This window comes from Passer domesticus, chromosome 27, assembly GCF_036417665.1.
Source record: "Passer domesticus isolate bPasDom1 chromosome 27, bPasDom1.hap1, whole genome shotgun sequence".
Classification (NCBI taxonomy): domain Eukaryota; kingdom Metazoa; phylum Chordata; class Aves; order Passeriformes; family Passeridae; genus Passer; species Passer domesticus.
In genome coordinates this window covers 488,131-514,633 of record NC_087500.1, presented here as the reverse complement: position 1 = coordinate 514,633, position 26,503 = coordinate 488,131, and the positions used below count along the sequence as shown (strand labels likewise).

At 46.1% G+C, this 26,503-nt stretch overlaps 1 long non-coding RNA gene across 3 annotated transcripts; it reads right to left on the bottom strand.

Annotated features, from left to right (window-relative positions):
- Positions 1-1,805: 1,805 nt before the first annotated feature.
- LOC135286874 (uncharacterized) lies at positions 1,806-26,503 on the bottom strand. 3 transcript variants are annotated; one of them, XR_010350879.1, is made up of 6 exons: positions 25,959-26,503; positions 24,028-25,815; positions 16,362-16,426; positions 9,146-9,203; positions 4,415-4,526; positions 1,806-2,474 (listed from the first exon to the last, which is right to left on the bottom strand). It is a non-coding gene; the product is annotated as an uncharacterized LOC135286874 (long non-coding RNA). The 3 variants fall into 3 exon arrangements; XR_010350878.1 differs by having other exon boundaries at positions 24,028-24,144; XR_010350877.1 differs by having other exon boundaries at positions 24,028-26,503.

Genomic DNA, 26,503 nt, shown 5'->3' with positions numbered 1-26,503 from the left:
ATGTTTCCCTCTGGGCTTAAAGGAAAAAAAAAAAAGGATTATTAAAACAAACAAACAAACAAACAAGCAAACAAACAAAAAAAAACCAACAAAAAAACCCCACAAAAAAAAAAACCACCAAAAAAACCCCAACCCCCCCCAAAAAAAACCAAAAAAACCCACAAAAAAAACAAACAAACAAACAAAAAAAAAACAAACAAAAAAAAAACCACCCAAAAAACCCCACACAGTGATGGCTGCAGTCCAGGGAAGAAGTTTGTCTGACAATCACAGAATTATTTAGATTGGAAAAGTCCTCTGGGCCCATTGAGTCCAACTGAGTTGACCCAGCACTGCCAAGGCCATCCCTGAGCTTATCCCAAGTGCCACATCCACAGGGCTTTTAAACCCCTCCAGGGATGGGGACTCCACCCCTTCCTTGCACACTGGACACCCCTTTCCATGAAGAAATCTTCCCTAATATCCAATCCAACCTGCCCTGGCCCAGCCTGAGCTGTTCCCTCTGCTCCTGTCCCTGTTCCCTGGAGCACAGCCCGACCCCCCCGGCTGTCCCCTCCTGTCAGGAGCTGTGCAGAGCCACAAGGGCCCCCTGAGCCTCCTTTTCTCCAGGCTGAGCCCCTTCCCAGCTCCCTCAGCTGCTCCAGATCCTCCCCTGGCCCAGCTGCCGATCGTTCAGTAGTTACACTGAGCACCAGGGAAATGTCCCATCAATGGCCCACTGGGATTTCCCCGGATGCTGCTCCTGCCGTGGGCTTTGAAGGCAGAAAGGACAACAGGCATTTGGAAGGGAAGACAGGGAGCATTGGGCCACCAACAGTGACTCCTGGAAGAAGGACTTTGGTTAAGTTAATTGTGATCTGTAACTCCCCCTCCATTTCTCACTCTTTCCCCAGTCTTGTTGGACTCTCTTGTCACTTAAATTTTTACTGCCAGTATCTTCAAAGTGGGGACACAGAGCTCCCATGAGCAGAGAGGGCTCAGCTACTTAAAGGAGTCCACCTTTCTAAACAGGAACATAATGCTGAATGTTGATGTTTTCCCTGAAATTTAATCTGATCACTTCCAAAGTAGCTTTGGCTCAGTTAAACAGCTTTTTAATATATAGAGAAAATTGAAATTTTTATTTCAGTGCATTTAATATTGTGCTTGGATTTATAATGGGGTATAAAATGAAAGCAATGAAAGCAGCTGAAAAGAAAAAGAAGTCTCCTTGAAAGAAAACAAAAAATATTTAAATGGCAGCATGAAATGCCTTCTAAAGAAAGGTCATAGAATCCCAGACTGGTTTGGGTTGGAAGAGACCTTAAAATCATTCAGTCCCTCCCCTGTCATGGCAGGGACACCTTCCACTGGCCGGGCTGGATAGGGCTTGGATCCAGGGGCAGCCCCAGCTGCTCTGGGCAACAAAGCTGTTTGCAAGTAAGGCAATTAAGTGCTCCACTTCCATGCACATTTCCCTCCAAAGAAAGGTGATGATGAAAACATCATATTGGCAGAGAGCTGTACCAGTGTTTTCCATTGGAAGAATGATCTGGGGGGAAGATTTCTCCCCCAGCAGCAGAGAGGATGCTCCAGGTGCCTTCCTCCTCCCCCTCCTCCTCCTGCAGAAATATTAAAGCACATTAATACTCCCCTGGAGGCTGTGGGCCCCAGCGAGGGAATATTGGATTTCTAGAGTGTTTCTCAGCACTCAGAGGCTGCCCTGCTCCCTCTGACATTCCCAGCTTCTCTGCAATAACTGATTTACCAGCCCCTCTCTGGGGCTGTGTTCATCTGGCTTCCAAGGTGCTCCTGTCACAGGCGACTCAGGTGGCACCTGCTCAGCTCCAAAGCCAGCTGGAACAGCCCAGGGACTTTTGCTTTATCCTCCTGTGCCTGTGCTTCACTGCCCACCCTGAGCAAGCCACAGTGTCTCTTCATCCTATACAAAATGAAAGTAGTGCTGCTTCTGTTCTGTGTCTTGAGTTGTAAGATCTGGGGATAAAAAAATGCACTAAAAATTATATTTTCTCTGTTGCCTCTCCATTTAAATAGCCCTTGAAATCCTACTTGTTATCCATTAAGTTTTACACGGTTTTATTTTCAGTTATATGTGTTAGTTCTGCCTGATACTCTTGTTTCACAGAAAGTCTGTAAAAACACCTTGAATTTCTCATGAATAATTCAAGTTTAGGACCCATTCCAGGCCCTTGTTTCTGCATAACACCAGACATTTGTTCTTGTTGGCACATGAAACAAGCAAGAAAGATGCACCAATTTTTTTTTTTCATTCTTTTGCCCCAAAACCATCTTCATTAGTTTTCCTTTCTTTTTAACTTCTCCTTCAGTGCCTGTGCAGCTCTTAAGTGAATTTCTCCAAAGGAGGCAGTTTTCATGGGATTACAATTCTCAGAATAATTAAAGAATCCCACAAATTAAGAAGTCATCCTTCCATTGCCATGGCAACCCTGATTGTCCTTCCTCAAGCGGCTGATCTGGGAAAACAAGAAAAAAACAATCTCAAAGCTAATTGCAATGCTGGTGCCAAAGGACGGCAAAGAGCTGGGAGGTGGCAGGGGATGGCTCTCCTTGGGGGTCCCCAGGGGCATCTCTCTGTGCCAAAGACCCAAAGGTGTTGGAAGTGTCCAAAAGAGGGACATGAAGATGGTGCTGGCTCAGGCTCCCAGGGACTGGTCCCAGCCCCGAGGCTGCCAGAGCTCCAGGAGGGTTTGGACAGCGCTGCCAGGGATGCCCAGGGTGGGATTGCTGGGGGGTCTGGGCAGGGCCAATGGGTAAAAAACTTCAGCTTGCATTTGTATTGAGAGCAAATCCCAGCTTCCACTATCCCAGGCTGATCCAAACCCAATCTAACCTGGCTTGGACACTGCCAGGGATGCAGGGGCAGCCCCAGCTGCTCTGGGCACCCTGTGCCAGGGCCTGCCCACCCTGCCAGGGAACAATTCCTCATTCCCAATCTCCCATCCATCCCTGCCCTCTGGCAGTGGGAGCCATTTCCTGTGTCCTGTCCCTCCATCCCCTGTCCCCAGTCCCTCTGCAGCTCTCCTGGAGCCCCTTCAGGCCCTGCCAGGGGCTCTGAGCTCTCCCTGGAGCTTCTCCTCTCCAGGTGAGCCCCCCCAGCTCTCCCAGCCTGGCTCAGGGTGGCTCCAGCCCTGGAGCAGCTCCGTGGCTCCTCTGGACCCATCCCAGCAGCTCCAGGTCCAGCCTGTGCTGGGGCCCCTGAGCTGGAGGCAGCTCTGCAGGGGAACCTCCCAAAGGCAGAAATCTGAAGTGAGTTGACTGAAAGGACTGTTTGCTGTGGGGACAGATTGATGCACTGGAGATGTGTCCTGTGGCATCATTAGAACTTTATGGAAATCAGAGTCATGGATAAGGGGTGAAGTTTGCTGGAGGCCACATGAGCTGCTTTTGGCTGGAACATGTAATTTAATTTGTGCTCCCCAGTGTGCTGGATGGGCCTAATCCTTTCCCCCCTTGGGAATGTTGGGTGATTTAGTTCATGAGTTATTCAATGGGCTGAGAAGCAACAGGGGCAGGAACTCGACCAGATTATGGTATTTACTCTCAGCAGGATTCTATCTACCCCAGAGGAGCTGTTTCTGCACTGAGAGAAATAAACCTCATCTTAAATCCTTGCCCTTTTTGAGGGGGAAGAACACATGAAATTTCTCTGCTCCTTTTGGATGTGATTTAAGTCAGTACAGTAATAAGTGTCCAGAGTTGCTCTTGGCAGAGCTGAGCAGCTCAGGCATTTTGCTCCATGGAGCTGCCCCAACTTAACAGGTCCCTTCAGCTTGTGTAGGATGTGACAGGAGAGGGTCCTACCCTGAGCCCTTTGCTCATCACATATCCTCTGAGAGGGTACCTGAGGTGATGGGTGAGAAAAAAGGCTCAGAAAACCTAAAGAGTAATTTTGTCTGCTTTCAGAGGGGGAAAAAATTTGCAAATTGGACTAAACAGATTTTTTATCCAAGTTCATTTCTGTCTATGAATACTTCCCTGGGAGGGTGGGCAGGCCCTGGCACAGGGTGCCCAGAGCAGCTGGGGCTGCCCCTGGATCCCTGAAAGTGTCCCAAGCCAGGTTGGACAGGACTTGAGCAGCCTGGGACAGTGGAAGGTGTCCCTGCCATGGCACGGGTGGCACTGGATGAGCCTTAATGTCTTTTCCAACCCAAACCAGTCTGGGACTCTCTGATGGTATGAAATGCATCACCATTCCTCTACCCCAGTGTCTTTGCTGGTCTCTTCTCTATAGAAAGCAGAAAGTTCATTCCAGAAGATAAAGGAAGGTTCTGTTTTCCCATCCTACAGGAAAAAACCCTCTGCTGAGTCCTCTCTGTGGGTGAGAGCTTTACTGGCCTGGCTGGGGGAGGCTGTGACTAGGCTGGTGGGGATGGGAGTGACTCAGTGCTCTCACTTGGCAGACAGCAGTGAAGATCAATTATCTGAGCAGTGGAAATGCATTTTCAGGTCAGTTTGAGCTTCTTGTGGTGAAGCTGGTCAGTGATATCTGAGCAGGAAAAGGCTGCCTGGAAAATGAAATTGAAAGAACCTAAACCTTGTATAATAACAATGAAAAATCCAAACAAAACCGAAAACAAAACCAAAACTTTGGAATTTTTTTTTATTTTTTTTTTTTTTTTTTTTTTTTTTTTTTAGTATTTTGAAACAGAGCATCAGTTCCATCAGCCTAAATAGAATAAATTAATGTCCCCATCCCACCATGTGCTGGATGTGGGTGGGAGAGAGTTAATTTCCTTCACAATAACTTGTCTGGGACAGTGGTGTGGATTTGTGCTGGAGATAATCCAGGGATGTTTTGCTTTTGCTGGGCAGGACTGACAGCTTTAGGGCCTTTTCTGCTCCTCACCCCACCAGAGGGGAGGCTGGGGGTGCCCAAAAAGCTGGGGAAGGCACAGCCAGAATCCCAGCTGATTCCAGCTGATCCCAGGGATATCCCAGACCACGTGAAGTCATTCTCAGCTGGGGGAAGAAGGAAGAGAGGGAATATTCTGAGTGATGGGGTTTTTTCTTCCAAAGTCACTGTGCCAGTGATGAGACCCTGTTTTCCTGGGATGGATGAGCACCTGCCTGTGATGGGAAGCAGGGAATGGACTCTTTAGCTTGCCTTGCTTGCACACATAGTCTTTGCTCTACATATTAAAATATTTACTTCAAGTTTTCTCACTTCTACCCTTCTGATTCTCTTTGCCCATCCCACTGGGATGTCTGAGGTTGAGTTGCAACTGGGGCTAAACCAGGATTCCCACCATGGTCCCTGCAGCCCTTCCAGAGATGCCCCAGCTAGGGGGATGATTCTGGGTTGGAGTTTTAGGCTGGATGTGGGATTTTGGGGTATGAATCTCCACCCTTAAGAAATCCACCACTGAATTTACAGCTGAACAAGATCTGGGCAGCTGCTGCTCTGAGTGACAATAGAGCTACCAATTTAGGAAGAACATTTCCAAGTCTTTTTCCTTGACAACTCTGTTGTGGTGATTTACATGGCAAACTGGCAGGTTCAGGAAAATCCAGGGGCTTTATTAGGATCACTGAGAGTGCTTGCACCCCCCTGTGAGACAGAAGGGGCCGATTCCCTGTTTCATTTTGCAAAGGTAGCAGGAATGGCTCCATAGGCAGCCTGATTTAGAGTTTTAATAACAGCCAGTGAGGAGCAGAGCCCTGCCTTTGCCGTCTCAGTAATTCATGTTTAAATACGGCACCAAATCAAGTTCTAAAGGAAGAACAAAGCAGGCACTGCCTGTTTCCCTGCTGTAGTTCTGTGTCTGGTCATATTTCTGGCCAGGCAAGATATGGTGGGAGTTTGCTGATAGCTGAAAATGAGCTGGAACTCAGGTGCAAGGTGCTGCTCAGGGTGGTGAGGGAGCAGCTCTCCAGGGCAGGTGAGGAACTTCAGAAGCAAATTCTCAACCAGCAGAAAATTGGCCAATGCTCATCTGCACTTGAAGTCGGGTGTGACAGCAGTTATTGCCAGAGCTGCAGCTCCTGCTCCTAAGAATGGAAGAGCATTTCAAGCATCTTGGCTCTTACAAAGTGGCCAGGAAAGGTCTCACTGAATCAGTGCTGAGAGGACAATTAGGAAGGAATTGTTCCCTGTGAGGGTGGGGAGGCCCTGGCACAGGGTGCCCAGAGCAGCTGTGACTGCTCCATCTCTGGAAGTGCCCAAGGCCAGGTTGGAGAGTGCTTGGAGCAAGCTGGGACAGTGGAAGGTGTCCCTGCCCATGGTAGGGGGTTGGACTGGGTGGTCTTTAATGTCCCTTCCAACCCAAACCAGTCTGGATTCTATGAGCAGAGCAAAGCCTAGCAAGTGGGAAAGGATCCCCAGTGCACTCACTGTAGCTGAGGTAGAGAGAGCAGCAGAGATGGTGGAGCTGAAACATCTTCTGAAAGAATCTTCCTGATTGCATCTACCAAAAACATATTCCTGAAACCATCTCTCAAAGGCATTTTCCTGAAAGCCTCTTCTGAAACCATCTTCCAAAAGCACCTTCTGAAGGCATGTCCCAAAAGCATCTTTCTGAAAGCATCTACTGAAAACATCTTCCTGAAACCATCTCTTGAAAGCATCTACTGAAAGCATCTTTCTGAAACCATCTCCTGAAAGCATCTACTGAAAACATCTTTCTGAAAGCATCTTCCTGAAAGCATTTCCTGTGGTGGCATCACTCCAACCCTTCAGCATCATACCCTTGCAATTATAATTTCTGCTGTGGGTTACCCCCAAATGCTGGAGTCTGGCCAGGAAGGAGCTGTAAATACAAGAAAAGCAAATTTGCAAGTGGTAAAAGCCCTTAAAGAGAAAATTGTGATTTGCTTGAGCAAACATTGCCAAAAGCTGCTTTGTTTCCTCTTCTCAGGGAAATTGCTGAGACCTGCAGGATGGATGCGGGGCTGACTCTTGTAAACCAAAGTGCAATCCAGCCTCTGCCAGAGCTGAATCACCAACATTTGCTTATCACTCACATTCACAGCACTCAGTGTTTGGGATACAGGACGGCCCCAGGCCCTGGGGGAGTCACTTCCAGCATGCCATCGGTTTTTTGGCTGACTTTCCAGAGGAAGCTGCTCTATGGTGGTGGAACTCAGGTATTTAGGAAGGGGAAGCACTTCTATGTTCCACTCCCTGCCCAAGTATTACCAAACCAGTCTGGTTCAAGCAGTGGGATCTGCTGTCAGGATGAGCTGTCTGACGGCACATTTCTGTTTAAACTCTTTCATTGAATCCTGAAATAGTTTGGGTTGGAAGAGACCTTACAGCTCATCCAGTTGCACTCCCTGCCATGGGCAGGGACACCTTCCACTGGAGCAGGTTGTTCCAAGCCCAGTTGAATCCAGCCTTGAATGTTTACAGGCTCTGAAAACATCCTCTGGTTTCATCCTCTTCCTAGTTTCCAATCCGTTTAAGAGGAATGGACATGAAACCACTTGAAAGCAAAGACAGAGAATGTGCAAAGCTCTTTGAGGATGATTCATGTCCCCTCTGTTAGAGCATTGTACTCCTGCAGAGACCAGGTATAAAAACCCTGGTGAGGATTTCACTGGGACTCCTGAGGTGCAAACTGCAGCTTTGGGCAGTCCCATTTGTGTCACAGCTCCCATTTGTGTCACTCCAGGATTGCTTTTCACTGCACAAACAGCAAGTTCAGAAACCAGTGCAGGCGAGCACAGGGAGCCTGTCCTTGCAGGCAGCAGGGGATGCTCGAGCTGTTCATCCTCTGCTCACCCTGTGCTCTCCACACTTGCTCTTGTCACGCTGAGACCAAATAGAAGTTAATGTAATTGCAGAATAACTCTGTGTGAGAGTGCATTTATTCCAGAATATAAATGCCTCACTCAGGGGAAGGTTAATTTGGTGTCAGAGGGTAAACCACAAGGAGACTTCACTGCAGTTCAAGAGCATCCAAACTGAGTTAATCCAAGCCCATTTATTTTGCAGAAAGATGTATTTGGGACTGTCTGGTAGCAAAGCCAATGCCAACAGAATGATATAAGTCTTTGATCAACACAACCACCTTTTAGCAAATGGGAGTTTATTCATCTTTTAAAGTTTAAAAAGGGTTAAAATTAGACATTGAGTCCTTTTCAAAAGCCCCAAAGATTTAGGAGGATTTATTGAGTTCAGCTCAGAAGAAATGGTGGAAAAACTGGAAAAGTGAAGATTCTTTGTCTTGACACTTGTCGAATGAAGTGTCTTGATTTTTCATTGCAGTGCTTTCAGCTCAGAAACTGCCACGATACAATATTGGGAAAACCAGACAAACCCAGAATTTTAAGGCCTTTTAAATGAAACAGAAACTTTTTTGTTATTGTTGAATACAACTTCCTGTTTTATCTAAAATTAGTCCTGTTTTTAAGGTAGGTAGTAGCTTTACTCATACTCATTTGGTTCAATTTTAATACAAAACTATGCCTGTCAAACAAAAGCAAAGCAAACCAGTAATTCCTAGCTCAGATTGTAAATAAATGAATATTTTAGTGTTTTCATATGATTATTTTGCAGTGCATGTTTAGCAGGAGGAAACATTACTTAATTTCCTTTGCAGGCAAAGGCCTGAAGTCAGTTAATTCAGCCCCTGCAAGAGGTTTGAAGTCTCTCATATCCACTCCCCTCTCGTGCCAGTTCCTCACAGATTCTAAGAATAGATGACTTCTAATTTAATCTGGCAGAAACCAATATATTTTCACTGAAGCTGTGGAAAGACAATGTATTTTTCATTAAATCAGCTCTGCCTGCAATAATATAATTTTATTTCCGCTGTTTCAAACTTCTGCTTGACTGTGAGCGAGTGGTGGGGATGGAGGGTGCTCAGGTGGCTGAGGACCACCTCTAGCACCACCTGGAGCTCTCTGCTCATCGTTCACTCCCACAAAACCTGGCAGGCCATTGGACCTGATGATCTTACAGGTTGCTTCCAACTGAAATGGCTCTGTGCTTCTCTGTGGCCATAAACAGGATGCTCTGGCTTGGGGACAAACAGGGGGCACGTGCCATGGCTTTACATCATGTCTTAGCAGGCAGATCTCCACCAAGTCTGGAATCGTCTTCATATTTGGGAAAATCAGACTCTATTTGAAACCAGTGTTGGAGGAGTATCTCAAGGCAAACCAAAATGTAAAGCTACATTACCTGGAGTTAACAGTCACATTGCTCCCACTTTCTCTAATTTTGGGTGAAATGCCAGCACCTGGAAAGAAAAGCAGGTTGTAAAAATCATGGCACGATCCAGACAAACTCTGAGACACTCCTCAGGTATGGAAAAGCCAAGGGACCTCTGTTTGCACCTTCCACTTTCTACACGTGACCCAGCAGTGGGGCTCTGGGAGCAGGAGTCAATGCTGGCTGAGGAGCAGAGACCTCCTGCGCACCCTCTGGAGCACGTGAATAATGAGCCAACGAGAAGCATGGAGAGCTCTGAAGGGTAAACAGGCACAGAAGCATCAGAGAAGAAAGTTTTCCATGTGAAGGCTCTGCTCAGTTCTCCAGTTCCCTTGGGAAACGTCCACAGCCTTGACTCACTTGGTGTGAGGTTCACAAAAAAACCTCCCAGGAGGGGAGAATTTTCCCTTTCCCTTGCTTTTGCTTTTGGCTACCAATGGTTTAGAGTAGATGTAAGGAAGAAATTCTTCCCTGTGAGGGTGGTGAGACACTGGAACAGGTTTCTCAGAGAAATTGCACCTGTCCCATCCCTGGAAGTGTCCAAGGCCAGATTGGATGGGCAGCAACCTGGAATAGTGGGAGGTGTTCCTGCCCATGGCAGGGGTGGCACTGGATGGATTTTATGGTCCCTTCCCACTCAAACCAGCCCAGGATCCTGGGATTTTATCCTGCCTGCCTAGACAGGGACTGAGTCAACTTCAAAATCAAAAAAAGCTCTCTCTTTAAGAGCAGCCAGAGCAGTCACCTTGCAAATTCCCTTTTGGAGACAATGAACCCATTGCCTGGCTGTGGAAATCGTGCTCCCTTTGAGAGCTGTTTGCAGAGGTTAAGAAAAACAAACACCTCGGAGCAGTGGCTAATTCATTAAGCACCAATTATTCCACCAGTTCCACCAATCGATTGCAACTGCAGGATAAAATCCAAGGGGAAAACATGAAGTTCCAGTGCACTGCACTAGGTGGTAGTGCCTGCAAAGCAAAAGCTCGGAGTGGTTCTATCCAGGGTCCTCCGCCCTGGGCACCCCAGAGCTGGGGGGAGATGTGGAACAGAGAGATGTGTTCTCCCACTGGGACAGGATTTGCCTCTTTCTGGTCCTGTACCACTAGACAAATCTACCAGCAGAATTCAGAAACAAACTCTGTACGTAAAGCAGAATGCAAAAGGAATCTTGTAAGAAAATAATCCTCACCCAAAGTAATGAACAACCAAAAAAAATCATCCCTGAGTGAGTGCGCAGCTTCCAGAATTAAAACCCTCAAGGCTCCAGGGAACATCCAAGCAGACTGAGCTCCACTGCATAAATGAGTAAGACACAGAAAATTTTCCCCAAATTACCTCCCTGGCAATGAAAAGAGCAACCCCTCTGTCCCAAGGAGTTGTAGATTATGACAAAGCTGCAGATGGAAATATTCATTTGGCTTTAGTTGGTGGCACTCTCTGGACAGTGCTAGTTCTCTCCAAAGCCAATTACAGGAGGCTTAGGCACATCCATCCATCCCCTGCTGCAGCCATGGAGTGTCAGTGCTGCCACAGCCCAGCGTGACCCCTCTGAACTCCTGTCACCAGCTGTGACTCACAAAGACACAGAGTGGCTGGACTCCAGCAGCAAAGTCAGAGTTTTTGGAGTTGGGAGTTAATGAAAGGAGAAATTCTCTTGTAACATCTAACTTGTTTTCCCTGGAGTCCCAAAGATTGCTGCCCTTGGCCTAAACCCCTGTCTGAGATCTGTGGGGAGAGGGGAGAAGCAGGAGTTATTTCAGTAACAACAAATTTCCAATAAATATCCCTTCCTGTGTCAACATTAATAATTCACCTGGAGAACAACAGTTCACTGTCAGCTTTGCCATGTGTTTCCCTACAAAGGATATCACCCCCTGCCCCACTACTCCCCAGTGTTACCATCTTTTTCCTTATGAAGGCCAAAACACAGCTAAAAGTTTCTACTTCTTAACTCCATGTCATCAGCTGTAGACCTGCAGCCTCTGGTGAGGGTGTAAATGAGGGGAAAATACACAAACACACAGATTTTCTTTACAAGCTGCTCATTTAACTCTTCCATTTGCCCGGCTGTGTGCCCCACAGGGATAGGGCAGAGATGGGAGTGGGGTTCTCTCCCCCATCAATGAATCTGGATGCACATCCTCACCCTCGAGGCCAGGCTGGATGGAGCTTGGAGCAACCTGGGATAGTGCAAGGGTGTGATTGATACTCTTCAATGTCTCTTCCAACCCAAACCATTCTGGGATTCTAGGATTTAACCAGCTGGTTTCTCTTCTCTTTGCACAAAGGACCAATAGCTGGGATGCAGCAATTTGCAAGAAGTGGAAGAAAGGACTCATGTTTGCTTTTGGGCAGAGCAGCAAACGGATCTACTGGGAATGCCCTTATAGGAAATCATGGGCAATTCCCATTACCACATCAGAGCAGAAGGGTTTGATGCTGTGGAAGTCTCAAATCCCTGCTCTGGCTTTCCACTGTCTATTGAAAATGCATTTATGGAATTCTGAAATTTCTGGCATTTGCCTCAGAAATATCACACAGGTTTTTTATAATAATGTCCAAAGGTTTGGGTAAATAAAAAAAAAGTGAAACGTTCAGCACTCTTCAACATCTGAGTATATTAAAAATCCCTTCAGTACATCCCACAAAATGTATCAAAAATACCAGAGTCGATATAACAGTGTAAGATGCAAATGGAACAAGGAGACCAAGGATTTTCATTCTGTGGGAGTAAGTCTACACCATTTTTGAAAACATTTTTCCTGTGCTGTGGTAGCCAAGTCTGTGTGTTACTATAAACCATTTCTAACAGATTTACACTTGCAACTGGGGGCAACTCTGGGTAATTCTGCATCTACTGAGGACACGAAACAGGATTTGGTATTTGAAAAAAAATCAACTGGGCAAAGTATGGGGAGCAAACTCATATCTTTTATTACCCCAGCTAGCATAGTTGGAATAAAAAATAACATTTGGGAACAGTGACACAACTGTTACTTGAGAAAACACATTGCTCTCTTGTTCAGTTTTATATGATTGAGACTGTAAGTTCATTAAGTTCACATCTTTCGTCCCTCTGCAGGAGTCTGTTTTTCATATTCAACTCCTACTCAATGCTACTTCGTTGGGATTCCTTGTCTGCTGGAAATTAAACAAGAGAATTGCTCAAAAAGGGAATTATTTTTCATGCCAAAAAAAGTTCTACTGTGTCAAAATCAACCTGCTCAAGTTTCTCCCCATCATGAGGGTTTCCAGACCAATCCACAGCATTTGCAGACTGGAGCTATGGTAAAAATAGAACTGTCCTCAAAGGAAATGCTTTGGTGTTCCATCCTGGGAACATGGTGGGAAGAGGCCCATCAGTCTTGGTTTCTCCCACCGTAGTGAAAGAAAGTGCAGTATTAAAAACCTCCTTTCCCACGAATTCTGATGGAAATTTTCAAGATCCAGGTGGAAACCATTCATGTGCTGCTTGAAGAAACCAAGGCCCAGGAGTTACAGGGTTTAGGATTCATCCTGCTTGGTCTAATTTCCAAGCCCAACCCCTCAGTTCCACCAGCCTCAGGCAGCTTGAATTGGGCACTGGTGGGGCTGCATCTCAAATCCTGTATCCAGTTTTAGACTACTCACAAGAAAGACCTTGAGAGTCTGGAACATGTCCAGGGAAGGGAACAGAGCTGGGAAACAGTCTGGAGCCCCAGGGCAGTCTGAGGGAGCTGGGAAGGGGCTCAGCCTGGAGAAAAGGAGGCTCAGGGGGGCCCCTGTGGCTCTGCACAGCTCCTGACAGGAGGGGACAGCCGGGGAGGTCAGGCTCTGCTCCCAGGGAACAACAGAACAAGAGGAAAAGGCCTCAAGCTTTATTTACCCAAGCCAGGAGAGGTTCAGATTGGATACTAGGAAAATTTTTTCATGGAAAGGGTTGTCAAGCCCTGGAAAAGGAGTGGAGGTGCTCAAAAATCCCTGCAGGTGCTCAAAAAGCAATTGGACAGGGCATGTGGTTTATTCAATCAAAGGTTGGAACTGATTATCCTGGAGGTGTTTTCCAAACTTAACAATTCCATTCATTCTATACTTGTGTCCTATGGCTGGGTCTCTCTGGAGCTGTGCTGGAAGGAGTGAGAGGCCATGCCCCAGGTGGGAGATGTGCTGGTGACATCTCGAGTCTTTTACATGTGAGGAGACCACTCCAGCTCCTTCCCCAGGCCATCAAAGCCTCATCCCTGCTCTAGTGGATGGCCTGGCTTGGTGTTCATTTTTCCCCCTTGACTTTAATTCCTGCAGAGAGGATCCTTTACAGCCTCACAGACAGAGCTGGTTGTTTGTATGGCTGTAAGGAGCCAGTAACATTTATAGCCCTGAAGAAGTAAAGGCAGGGGCGGGAGCAGAGTGTGTGGTGTCAAAAGCTTTTCCATTTTCCAGCTCTATCTGTTGGTGCATTATCCCTCTGAATGCACTTCACCCATGCCACAACATTTATGCTCTCTCCATGCCCACATACAAGCTCTTGTGCTTGCAAGCTCTGCTCCAAGCACAGCTCTGCAGGGATGGGATTGCCAGTGAGGGCTCCCCAGGGATGGGATCCCTGGGAACACAAAGCCAGTCTCACAGAGCTCCTGCCTGGCCACACATGGAGCTCTGCACCCTCCTCAGTGCTCCCAAGCCTGGCCAGCAGTATAAAGTTAGCTTGTTGTCAACAGGAATCAGGACTGCCCATTAAATAACCCCCCAGCCATGAAATCAGCTCTGGGATTAGGGGTTTGTTGAGCCACAGGAAACAAATCCCAGCAGCGTGTGAGCAGAGGGACTAGGGAACTGGGAGGGATGATGGGGAAATTTGAATTGTCACCAGGACACAGCTTTTCTCACCACTAGAAGATCTGCTGCTTTACTTCTCTGCAGCAAAGCCCTCAAGCCATTTTTCTCTGAATTTCCTTCTTTCTTTTTTCTTTTTTTCCCTGCTTCTGGTGCCAGTGAATAGTCAAAAATCTAGATTTTTTCACAAATGAAATCTGCACAGAAGTGCAGAAATTCAAGTGCTGCCAAGTGCTGTGTTCTCTTACTACTTTTCAATATTTTTAACTTCTGTTTTATACAAATCCCCAGATTGGAAGAAATTGTGAAACAAAATGGTAATTTTATTTTGATCATATCAAAGCAAATAGAAGATATTCTCAGATTTTCTTATTTTCTAAGTTTTATTGTGAATATTATCTTTACCACAAGTAGCTGTAAATCCACAGAGGGGGCATCTGGGGAAAAGACTTTCATTAACAAATTCCCAGCTCGCTGTTTCTCCAGATTTGGAAGCAACATCACATCATGTCTCCAACTGCCCATTCTACCCTGCTCAAGAAAACACAGAGCACCATCTGCCCCATTTTCTGCATTAATCCAGCAGCTTTTCCAATCTCTCGTGGTTCAGCCTGAGTTCTCCTGGCATTTCATTTAACACTGGTTGATCACGCAAAGGCTCAGACCTCGATAAGGAGAAGTATTGGCCAGCCCAAGACGTGAATCCCTGATTTTATTTCTGCACATAGCAATCTCCAGTGTTTCCCCACACCCCCGCCCCTCTCCCTTTTCCAGTAGCAAGGCTGCAGTTTGAACAGCAAAGGGCACAGGGATTTATTACAGGCAGAACAAAACCTGAGTAGCAAAGGGAAGATTAACAGCAGCCACTTGCTGAGTCCTGCTGTCGGGGACCTTATAATTCACTGGCTTCTTTTAGCTTTATGCCTTCAGTGGGATGCACTGGAGCAGCTCCACAGAAAGCAGCCCTGGAATGAGTGAATAGATGGGTCTGCTGCAAACAAGGATTGCAGAATTTGTGTACTGGAAGTGGGAAGGTGCCAAAACTTCCTCATGCACCCTTTGGGGCATTGCTGGCCAGGCACAGGACAGAGATGCCCCACAGGATCATTTTCTGGTGATCCCTGATGTATCCATGAGGTTTTCCTTGAAGATCAGGAAGGCTTCATCAAGGGCAGAGCAAATCCCATTTCCTTCCTGCAGATCCCTTGGGAACAAATCCTTGGCATGGATTCTGGGGAGCTCAAGGAGGTGCTTTGGCCATCAGAGCACTCCAGAATGGGTTTGCAGCACTGGGATAGGGAATTAGGAGTAGGATGGATCAGTGGGACTGCCCCAGTTGGGGAAGGCTTCCAGCCAAGTTGGAAAGACACTTGCCAGATGCAAGACAGTTCCCAGACTCCTGGGATTTCCCTAGAGTGAAACCAGCATAAATTGGCTTGAGCAACCGTGCTGCTCCCAATCCTGGCTTTATCCATATCCTTATCTTTTATTCAGCAGTTAAACACTTTTGCCAGTGGCATGTCCTTGTTGCAGCATTTGCTTGGCTGCCTGTGCCTCCTCAGCCTTTCTGAGAAAAACAGGCCAAAGCAAAGCAGCCTTTCCCCCCTCTCCAGGCAATTTGCTGTTCTGATTCAGCAATTTGTTTGGGTTTAATTGCAATTATGTTCTTGGATCTTTAATTAACCCAGTACTTTTGTCTCTCTGCCAGGCCAATGGCAGCACTGAGACTGCAGAACCAAGAGTTATTCTGGGGGAAAGCCCTGGCAGGTAGGAAAGGGGGGAATCTGGGCTGTGCCAGCCACACAGAGCTGCCAGCAGAGGCAGCTGCCATGTCCTCTTTCCATCACAGCTCCAGCCTGCCATGGCTGTTCTGGGAATTCCAGGTGTCCTGTGCTGGATCTCCACAGCCAGGAAAAAGCTACATCTCCATCCCACCTTTCTCCAGAGCAGCAGAAGGATCAATGTGATGGAGGAGGTAGAGGAGCAAAGGCCTCAAAACACCACCTTGGGCTCATTCACACTCAGGAGGGTCTCACAGAGTTGTGCTCAGCAAGTTCCTAACAAATCCACAAATGGGGTTTTCATCCTTTTCTGGATACAGAAAGGGATAGGAGAGAAAGCACTATGTATGCAGAGGAAAGCAGGGACAAGGAAAGGGTTGACAGCACCTTCTTGGGAGGGACATTCAGATGTGCCCATGAGGGTCCCTGTGGCCCCCAGCAGCAGCCAAAGCTCTGCTCACCCAAAGTGCTGCATTTCCTGCTGCTCCTGGCTCACACATCCCAGAACACACCCTGGGATCTTCCCGCACAGGGGACAAGTTGAAGTCACCCATAAATAAAGCCTTGGAAGTGTGTGACAAATGTTGACAAACCTTGAAATGCTTCAGCCCAGAGTGGCTTGGGGATCCCTTCCAGCCACAGCTGTTCAGTTCTCCACCTGAATTCGATAAAAGCAGATGGAAAAAGCTTCAATTTCCACTTCAATCATCTTCTTGACAAAATCAGTCCATTCAGGGACACATTCTGTTTCTTTAAATCCTTATTTGCAGCTGAAAAGCTGAACTTGTAGGGCACTTCTAGCCAGTGGTGCAAATTAGAAGTAATGCCCGTGGAAAGCAGAGAAAACTACCTTTTGTGTTCCTGGCAAGTTCAGAAATGTCACACACCACAAAAATGGGCAAGTTTCACATCTCCCTGCCTATTTTGCAGCAATGCTCAGGTTTAACATTTATGTATTTTGCCTCATTTTTTTTTACAAGGACAATGATTTCCAATTGTTCCTAACCCAGATTTTGGTCTGGCCCAGGGAGTGAAAAATTTCACATTATTTCTTTTTTTTTATTTATTTATCTTTTTGTGCAACACTTCATGGAGTGTGTGGTGGAGCCATCCTTTTGTGCATCTCTAAAAGATGCTGTCACCAAGAGATGGACTTCAAATCAAAGAAATAAATAACTAAAGGCCATTAGCCTGCACAAAGTCCATGGAAATTTATCATGGAGCAGGAGTTCTCTAAGCTAGAGAGCCTTGATGGCAGGGATGTCAGTGTTTTCAAAAGCCTTGGTCAAGCACAAGGATGTGAGAAACTGGCTGTGCCCAAACACTCAGACAAACCTTTTCTCTCCATCATTAGAAAGCATCAAGTTTCCAATTCCTTGTCTCTCCAGCTATTAAAAAAACAAAACAAAACAAAAAAAACCTAAAAAAAACCCCAAACACTTGGGTTAATTAATAACACTCTGAGTTATTAATTTCTCCAATTTTCTTTTGGCTTGTAGTTTAGTAAATTAAAGACTTTTAAAATATATCTCTGCCTGTTTCTGCTTCTAGATAACATTTCTTGACTTAAAGATTGCATTTAAGAGCAGAAATAATCAGTTGGCAGAAGGGATTGGATTTTCAACTGAAACTGAAGCAAAAGTGTAGCAGGAACTTTTTTGCCTGGTTGTATGGGCATGACCTGCTGTGCTTGATTCCCCATTGCTCAAAAAAAGCAGTGGGAGGAAAAAGCTATTTCCTACCTCTGAGATAAATCGTGACCATTAATACACTGACATTTATGGGCAGGCAGATAAGAGAACAATTCACAATGTAGAAAAGTCTTTTAATTATGTTTAATATTCAAATTAGGACTTAACATGGCTTTTTCTAGCTGTACTTAGAATAATTGCTGTGAAAATAATGGACCTTTCTTTTGAGATAGCTAATAAAAAATGATGAGGGAAGAATAAATAACCTTTGGACAGGCCCAGTTCTAAATCCTTGCCCAGTCCACAATAAAACTAAACAAAGAAAAAACAAAATCCAAAAAACAAAAACCAAAGAAAATACAACCTGTTTACTTCAGGTTGATGATAGCATTTTTCTCAAGCTGATATGAATTGTTTTCTCCTCATTTTCTGGCTTACCTTTTGTTTTAATTTCAGCAGAGAAAGGATAAATTGATTTCTGAGTCAACATTCTGTTCTAAAAATAACAAAATACATCTGCTCCAACTGCTTCCATGCAAACCCAGGGAGAGGCTGCAGATCCTGTGCATTCCCACCTCCTTTTCCTCCCTCCTGACCAGCAAAACTCATTTCTCTTCCAGGGTCACAGCTACGACCGCAGGTGAGATTTTCTCATTCCTGGGGGCTGTGTTTGCCACCGGCTCCCTCCCAGGAGCCAGGACCCGGCCTGGGCTCAGCCCCGGGCAGGCACAGAGGGAGGAAAGGCATCTCCCATCTGTGCTACCCCCCTGCCTTTCCCATACCTTTATTGCTGAATTTTTCTCTCCTCTCCTGAAGCTCTTTGGTGCAATTAGTAGCACTCAAACAGCTGTAAACACCTTTAATGTGGTTTTATCTCCTCTCAGTAAACCAATGAATTTATTGTGTTCACAGACTGTGCGACAAGGAAGGCTCGGCCTCCTCCTGCATTTTCTCAAAATCCATGTTTGGGCTAAAAAATGGCTTCCAAAAAGTATCTTCAACAAACTGTTTTCTGTTAGGGAAAAAGTGGAAACCTTTAAAAGATGGCAGGGGGAAAAAAAATCTTTCCTCTCCACCCCCAACTAAAACCCCTTTTTCCAAGTGAAAAGGACATTTTCTTTAGAACAGTCTCCTTTTATCAGAAACCAGTGAGGAAAAGACAAACAAGTGCCAGGAGAATTGTCTGAGCTGAGGTCTGAAAAACCGTTTGTTCAAGCCAAAGTAAAATCTCATTAATCTCTGTATCAACAAGGAAGTTTGAAGACACCATTCAAAGCAAAACACAAACAAAAATAAAGACTATGACAGTGATGTCAGAGATGTCACTCAAGTGGTGTCACTGGTTTTGCCCTGTTCCTGCACCAGTATCTGAATTCTTGTGTTGCCTTTTCATCCAGCCACATAATTTTCCTGCTCTGGAGCTCTTGCTGGTCCTGTTTCTTCTCCTGGCTCTTCCTTGCTTTGAAAGGCAAAAAAAAAATTATCTGTCTGCTCTGGGTTCCCAAGAAAACCCAGTGGAATGAGGCCATTCCTCCCTGCAGGAAGCTGTGTGCCCTAATCCTGACATTTCCAGCTCCACCATGTCCTTCAATAAGAGCGATGCCCTCGTCCTGTTGTCTCAGCTGGACCTGACACCTGACATTTTGATGACTAAATTTTGTTGAGTTTAATTCCATTTCACTGCAAGGGAGTCATGTACTTTTTAATGCATGAATAATTCCATACAAAATACTTTAAAATTAGTCACTTCGCAAATCCCAGGCACTCCATGATTAGGGATAGCAGGCTTCACTATTCATTAAATATTAATCTGCCCAGCTCATGCATATCCATTCTGATACAGCTTCTCATTCTATCAATGCACTCTGCTTTTTTCCAGAGTCCCTGCCTGGAATTGCTATTCCCAAAGAACAGCCCTGAAAGACATTAGGTCTGCCAAGAAACTGCTTATGATCTTTCATTTTCATACAAAATGTATTTTAATGTCTCTTCCTAACCCAGCCCTTTCATTTTTCCTTGACTATAACATGGCTTGTTTTACAGAAAATAAATCATGTTGTGCCCTTAGTAATAATGACAATAAAGAAAAATAATAATTCTAGGGGAGAGTAGAAAGAGCTGCAGCAGCAGTCTTATCACCTAATGTGTATATGGGAAGTCATTGGGAATAAAAGACATGTGGGTAGTAGTCACCTTCTCCACAAAAAGCTTTCTAAGAGCATCTCCAGAATAGAGGGAGCAGCCCCAGGTATCCCTCCTGCCTTTCTCAGGTTTTATGATAGTAATTGGGAAAGCTCCAGATAGCAAGGAGCCCTTGAGACCCTTGGGTTCCTTGGCAATATGTGCAGCACCAGCCCATGCCTCACAGCAGGGCACTGCAGAAAGGCTGGGGCTTGATCCATTTGCAGCTTGAAAACAAAAAAGGAATAAAACAGGTATAATTTAGTTTTAACTTCAAACATCAAAGTTCTCTGAAGGTTTCTTGGACACTGAGAATTGTGTTTGTTTTCCTCAGGCTTCCCAAACAATCTGATGGCTGTGGTTTATAAGATCTGTCCTAATTTTACAATTATAGAATCCCACAATGGTTTGGGTGGGAAGGGACCTTAAAGTCCAAGTGCTCTTCCACCTGGCCTTGGGCACTTCCAGGCATGAGGCAGCCAAAGCTTCTCTGGGCAACCTGTTCCCAACCTTCATACGGAAGAATTTCTTCCCAACATCCCATCTAACTACTTCCCAAAACTGTACAAGGCAGAAAAGTGTCAGGAATTGTGTTTCTGGCTTTTCTGAGCCCCCTAAATGTTTGCAGAGCAAAGCAAAGGGCTTATTTGGGACCTAAGGGCAGTCATGTGCTGAGATTCCCTGGGTGGGGTCCTTGCAGCTGTCACAATGCTTGGGAGGCTGGAAGGAAAGCAAGATGCTGTCCCAGCTCCCATGGCTGTCTCTGAGAGAGGCTTTGCTCTGTAACAACCAAGAAATGGCAGTGCATTGTCTTGGATAATGTGGATGTGATGTCCTGGCTCCACCACCCATGCTCAGCCCTGGTCTCAGCCCAAATGAGAGGTTTAGAGAGAAGAACCAAGAAAAATGGTGGTGCCAGCAGAAGATGCCTATTGCTTACAAATAAAATGAGGCAGATGGCCTGCTGAATTTTAATCCTTAATTAAAAGTGCTTTACTCTCTAAGCTAATTATAGACTAATTCCTGCTGTGGGAGGGGCTCCTTTGGCATGGAGAGGGTGGTAATGAACATCTCAGCTCGCCTCCGCATCAGCAGGCTCGGCCCTTCCCTCTGCTGCCTGAGGGATAAAAGAGGGATAAAGATACCCCTGGCTCTTAGCTCCAAGTAGACCTTGTGAAGGGAAATGAAAGAAAGGAGAGAGAGGTCTCAGACAGTCCTGCTGTGATGGAATAGGGTCACACTGAAGCATCTGTCACTGCATGGATAACCCAGGGAGCTCCCACAGGAAGCTGGACCCCAAACTGGGTTGTGACTAATAGTGAGAACTGTGCCAAAGCAGATGCATTTCTTCCAAGTGACAAAAACCTGGTTTGGGGTAATGTTTGATATGATTGAAAGAGGTTTCTGTTAACACTGGCATTCCTTTCTTCAGGATTTGCACTTTAAATTCAATCTGGCCTCCCTGTGTTGCATAAGCCTGAAGTGCCACCTCCCTGTATGTTCCTGTGCTGTTTCCATGAGAACTTCTGTGTCCAATGCATGGTGGAGGAAAGCTCAAAACACAGATGGCAAATTGTAGGGAGAGGGACCATTTGTGAAAGACTTAAAAGTGTAAGAACTTGAGCAACACCACATCCTTGCAGCCACTGGGATCCTGGGATGGCCTTGCTGTCTCAGCAGATCTCACCCAACACCCTCTTCTGCTTTAAGGAGTCTTTTGTCTCCCAAACTCATGTCCTGACTAGGATAACATAAAATGGCCTCTAGTCACACCTGGGGAGGTTTAGATTGAGCATTAGAAAAAATTGTCTTCACTGAAAGTGTCGTCAAGCCCTAGAACAGGATGCCCAGGGAAATGGGGGAGTCACTGCTTCACCCTCCCTGGAGGGATGTAAAAGCCCTATGGATGTGACACTTGGGGACATGGGTCAGTGGTGGCCTTGGCAGTGCTGGGGCAGTGGTTGGACTAGATAATCTTAGAGGTTTCTTCCAACCTAAATGATTCCCTCAATCTCTGATTCATCATCCATCACTTTGATATCTTTGCTAAGTGGTAAAAAATAGGAGGATTTTGTCCTCCTTCCTCATCTGTCTCCTGTGACCCTTCCTAAATGGGAATGCAGTGAGTTCTCCTGTCCCACTGCCATCCTTTGCTGAACACTAATTCTCTCAGACAGTCTCTGTGATTTCCTAGCTCCTCACATTTATTGTCTTATGCCATCCCTACTTTACAATTAGAAGAGAAAAATCTGAGGCTCCCAATTTTCAGCCCCTTCTGTGGCTTGGCCTGGCCTTATCAGGCCAGAAGTCAGCCTTATCAGCAGATGTTGGCAGGGCTGTGCCTCTCCAAAGGGCCCAGGGAATGCAAATGTTGCTAATCTCTATCTGCCTAGCATTTCTCTCTCTTTCTCCATCAAAATCAATGTGAAGGATCTTTTTCAGCCCCTCTCTGGGTGAAGGGAGGTGGGGTTGGGGTGGGGCAGGGGGGGAGGATGGGAGTGGGGAAGAGATGGAAAAATACTCAGCAGATGAGAAACTTTTCACACCATTTTTCCTGCCTGCAGTTTCTATATATAGGTTTAATTAGAACATTAAAGGCACCTCAGGATTATGCTGTGAGATTTGTTTCCTTAGCCCTGTAACTAATGCCCTGCGGTTTCTCTGCCATGACTTCATTAAATCTCCCAGCAAAAATCTACCTATGGAAATTGCAGAATTGCCATCCTGGGTGGGAGCACCCAGGTGAGCTTGGGGAAGTTGGAAGCTCTGCTTTAAATGCTCTCTAATTATCTCCAGCCGAGGTTACAGAGGAAGTGGTTTGGCACCTGTGAATTGAGTTCTTGGGAGAGAGCCCCTGGAAATAAGCTTCTTTGCCTGATACTGGAAAGTTTTTTCTCGTGCTTCCCAGAACCCTCAGTGGTAGGGGGAGATCAACTCTTTCTCACCTACCTGGAAAAGGACTGAGCCATTTCTAATGGGGATGTTGTATTAATCAACTTCCTTCTGGCTGCCAGGGGAGCTTGCTTTGTTCCTTTGAATCACAGAACCACAGAATGGTGCATTTTGGAAGGGACTTTAAATATCATCCAGTCCCACTCCCTGCCGTGGGCTGGGACACCTTCCACTGTCCCAGGCTGCTCCAAGCCCCAGTGTCCAACCTGGCCTTGGGCACTGCCAGGGATCCAGGGGCAGCCACAGTTGCTCTGGGCACCCTGTGCCAGGGCCTCCCTATCCTCACAGGGAAGAATTCCTTCCCAATATCCCATCTAAACCTGTCTTCTGGTAGTGGGAAGCCTTTTCCCCCTGTTCTGTCTCTCCATCCCCTGTAAATTGTCTCTCTCCATCTTTTTTGCAGGCTCTCTCAGGCACTGGAAGGCCACAATGAGGTCACCTCTGGTCTCTTCTCCAGCTGAACAATCCCAGCTCTCCAGCCTTTCCTCCCAGCAGAGCTGCTCCATCTCTCTGATGGTCCTGGTACCTCTGGGCTCTCTCCAGCAGCTCCAGGTCCTCAGCTGGGATGCCCAAGCTGGAGGCAGCAGAGCAGGGGGGTCTCAGCAGAGCAGGGATGCAGTGGAGTGGAGATGCAGGAGTACTAAGGGCTCCTATAATTGCACCACACATTCAACCCCACATTCCATTTCCCCACATACTCCATGGGATTCCAGATCACAAGGAATAAGCAATTTCTTTCTCTCAGTTCCCCTTCTGTACCTGCCATCTTGTACTTTTTACTCACTTGAGCAGAGGTGAAATGGCATTTCATGATCTTGCAATGAACACAAAAGAATCATTTCCATTTTGACAATACAGAGGTCTCTGACTGAATCAAAACCTGCTAAAATACTCTGACATTTCCAAAGTTACTGGGTGTTTTTCCAATCCCTTAGAATTTCCCTTTATTTTGCTTGTAGAAATAAGGCATATTGAGCTGGACTGTGAAGGAAAGAGAAATGCTAAAGTAAATCCTCAGTTAGAGGTCTGGATCCCACAGGAATGTCCATGAGCCCCTTATGGACAGAAAGGGAAGACCCCACTAAGAGATGATCAGGAGATCATCTGGGGTCCTGCCACATCCACCTTGACACACCTTCAGTCCCTACAACACAGCAGCCAACACTATAATATTTTGGGATAGTAAAAAATAAAATTTCAGGGTCTGTCTTATACCCACACTATGGCTTTCTTTTGTAGCAGACATTGTATCAAGTCTATACACAAGCCAGGGCATCCAAAACACCTCTGATATTCATTCATCCTATTCATGAATTTATTCAGGTCCTGCACAAGGAGAAATCCCTCCACAAGAAACCTGTCCCATGTTGTGCTGTCAAGCCCCAGCACCCAGCTCATGCCTGCTCCTTGCCCTGCTCCTTGTGGCATATCCCACCTCTGTCATTCTGGTGGAGATTTCTCCTGGAATGAAGAGAAGCATCCAAAATCTGAATCATCTCCAAAACTCTTTGTCGTATCTGGCAACCAGACTGTGAGGCATCAAGCAGGTCTTCTGTGCCCAAAGATTAAAAAAAATAATCAGTCTGTGAGTGAAGCCTGAACTGAAATTCAGGCATCTGGAATAGGTTTATAAATATATTCAACCCATTTCATATGGTTAATTAATGTACAGGAAATATACTCTGTTCACTGAGAGAAGCCAGACCTATGGAGCAGATCCATCTCAGGAATTATCTCCACAGACCACTCCAGTGGCTCACAGAAACATCTTTCTCACCAACCAGCTTTGAGACAGCCACTGGTATTTTGTGTTTTAGTAGCACAGCTGTTAATCTTTATTCATTTATTTATTTTCCTTACAAAGCAAAACAATTAATTTTTAACCAGCCCATTATTAGCTTTCAGCACCTAATTCTCAGATCAAAAACTTGCTTCCAGAGTTATATGAGGGAGGAATTATGAAACACACAGTAATGAGAAAATTAGATAGTCTGTGAGTTAGTCAGGCTGGAAACAAACGATCCCCCTCCTGAACTGAAGAGTTGGTACAGAAAATACAGTGAAGGTATGAAAATACAAATTAAACAAAAAGCTAAAGCAGTTGAAAGCTTTCCCTGTTGAGGGGGGGGGTTTGCAGAGCACTTTCCTCGGTCTGTCACAGTGACAGCTTCAAGAATCAACAGGAGAAAAGAGAAAATAACGTGTCAGGGTATTTCAGGAGACTGGTGAAACTTACAGGGAAATTCCTTTGCAGGCAAAGACCAAATATTTATTGCCCTTGCATTATTTCTTCCACCCACTCCAAGACACAAAGGGCTCTTGCTCAGATCTCAATAAACAAGAGCTCACTTAAACTCTCTGGTCTTTCACCCAAGTTTAGATCAGTGCCACCATGAGCATAAAAATAATTAGTTGTTCTAGTTGTTGTTAATTTGCTGTTAATTTGGGGGAAGTTAATGGAAAATACCAGTTTTAGAACTGAGGGGGAAAGGTAGTCATGACTGGGTTTTGTCACAAAGCTGGCTGACACTCCCAGCCTGGGATATTGAATGCCAAAGATCCAAGTGCTGGTCCATCCTTAACTAAATGTCCAGCCTGACACTGTTCCAAACCAAAACATGGAGGCAAGTTATGCCCATCTGGTCCAACCTGAACTTGCTGTTCTGACAACCCAAAAATTTGTTCTCCTGTTACAGTGGAATAAAGCAAAATTCAGAGGCCAAATTGGATTTTATGTACATTTGAGTGTACGGGAAGAGTGAACTCAAGTGAAACTGGAGCCCCACAGGAGCTGGAAGGAAAGGGAGATCTCTCTTTTGTTCATGTCACCCTTGGAAGGTGTAAGTTGAGTTGGTTTCACACTGGAAGATCGTAGATCCTTCTGTTCATAACCCACCACTGCCCGGCTGCTGCCATGGGATTCACAGCCAGACCCAACAGCAGGTCCATCAATGTACTGGAATAAAACCAGTAAGTGCTCTCAGGAGCAGGCCCTGCATCCTGGTGTGTTTTGCAGCATTTGTTCATGTCACAGATTCAGGCACCTGGGAACCAGGAGGGCTGACTCATCCTCGTCTCAGCTGCCTGAGACAGCAGAGTGACTTTGTTCCCTTGCTTCTCCAACAAACTCCTGGTGAGTTCTGCTGGAATCCTGCTCGAGAGGCTGTGACTATGGCAGGTTCAGCATCCACAGATGGCATGAGGTGTGTCAGCTCACGGAACCCTGTGATGTTGGACAGGACCCTAAAGACCATCCTGTTCCATCCCCTGCCATGGGGCTGGTGTCTGAGCCTGAGCTGCAGGAAGGCAATGAACGGAACAGGAGGAGGGGGACAGCTCACCAGCCATGGGGCATCTCATGGTTACCTAGTTGGAGGTGTCTTTCTCCGTGTTGGATGCAACAGGAGCTCCTCAGCCTTTGTCTGTATCTTTAGAAGGTGCAGTATTCCCACCGGTCCTATATCCTGTTTTCCAGCCCCAAGGATCTCATGGACAGCTTGTAGCACCTCAGACAGCAACAGCCATGTCACTGTCTGTGTGTTTGGGCAACTGAACTCAATGTGTCAATTTTAGTCAGCCTCTACTGAAGCCATGAGGTACAAAGGAAGAATTCCTGACCCAAAACTATCAGTGCTGAAATACTTATATTTTCTGCCAGTGAATTCTCCATCAGCACCCTCTCAAGGCCAGGCTGGACAGGGCTTGAAGCAGCCTGGTCAAGTGGAAGATGTCCCTGCCCATGGCAGGATGTGGCACTGGATGATCTTTAAGGCCCCTTACAACCCAAACCATTGTGTGAGTTTATGATTCAGTCCCAAAATGTGGTGTGGGGAATCGCCCTGCTGCCCTGGCTCCAGACCTGTGCCCTCACTGGGCAGTGGTCCTCTGGCACCAGGTGAAGCCATGTGAGG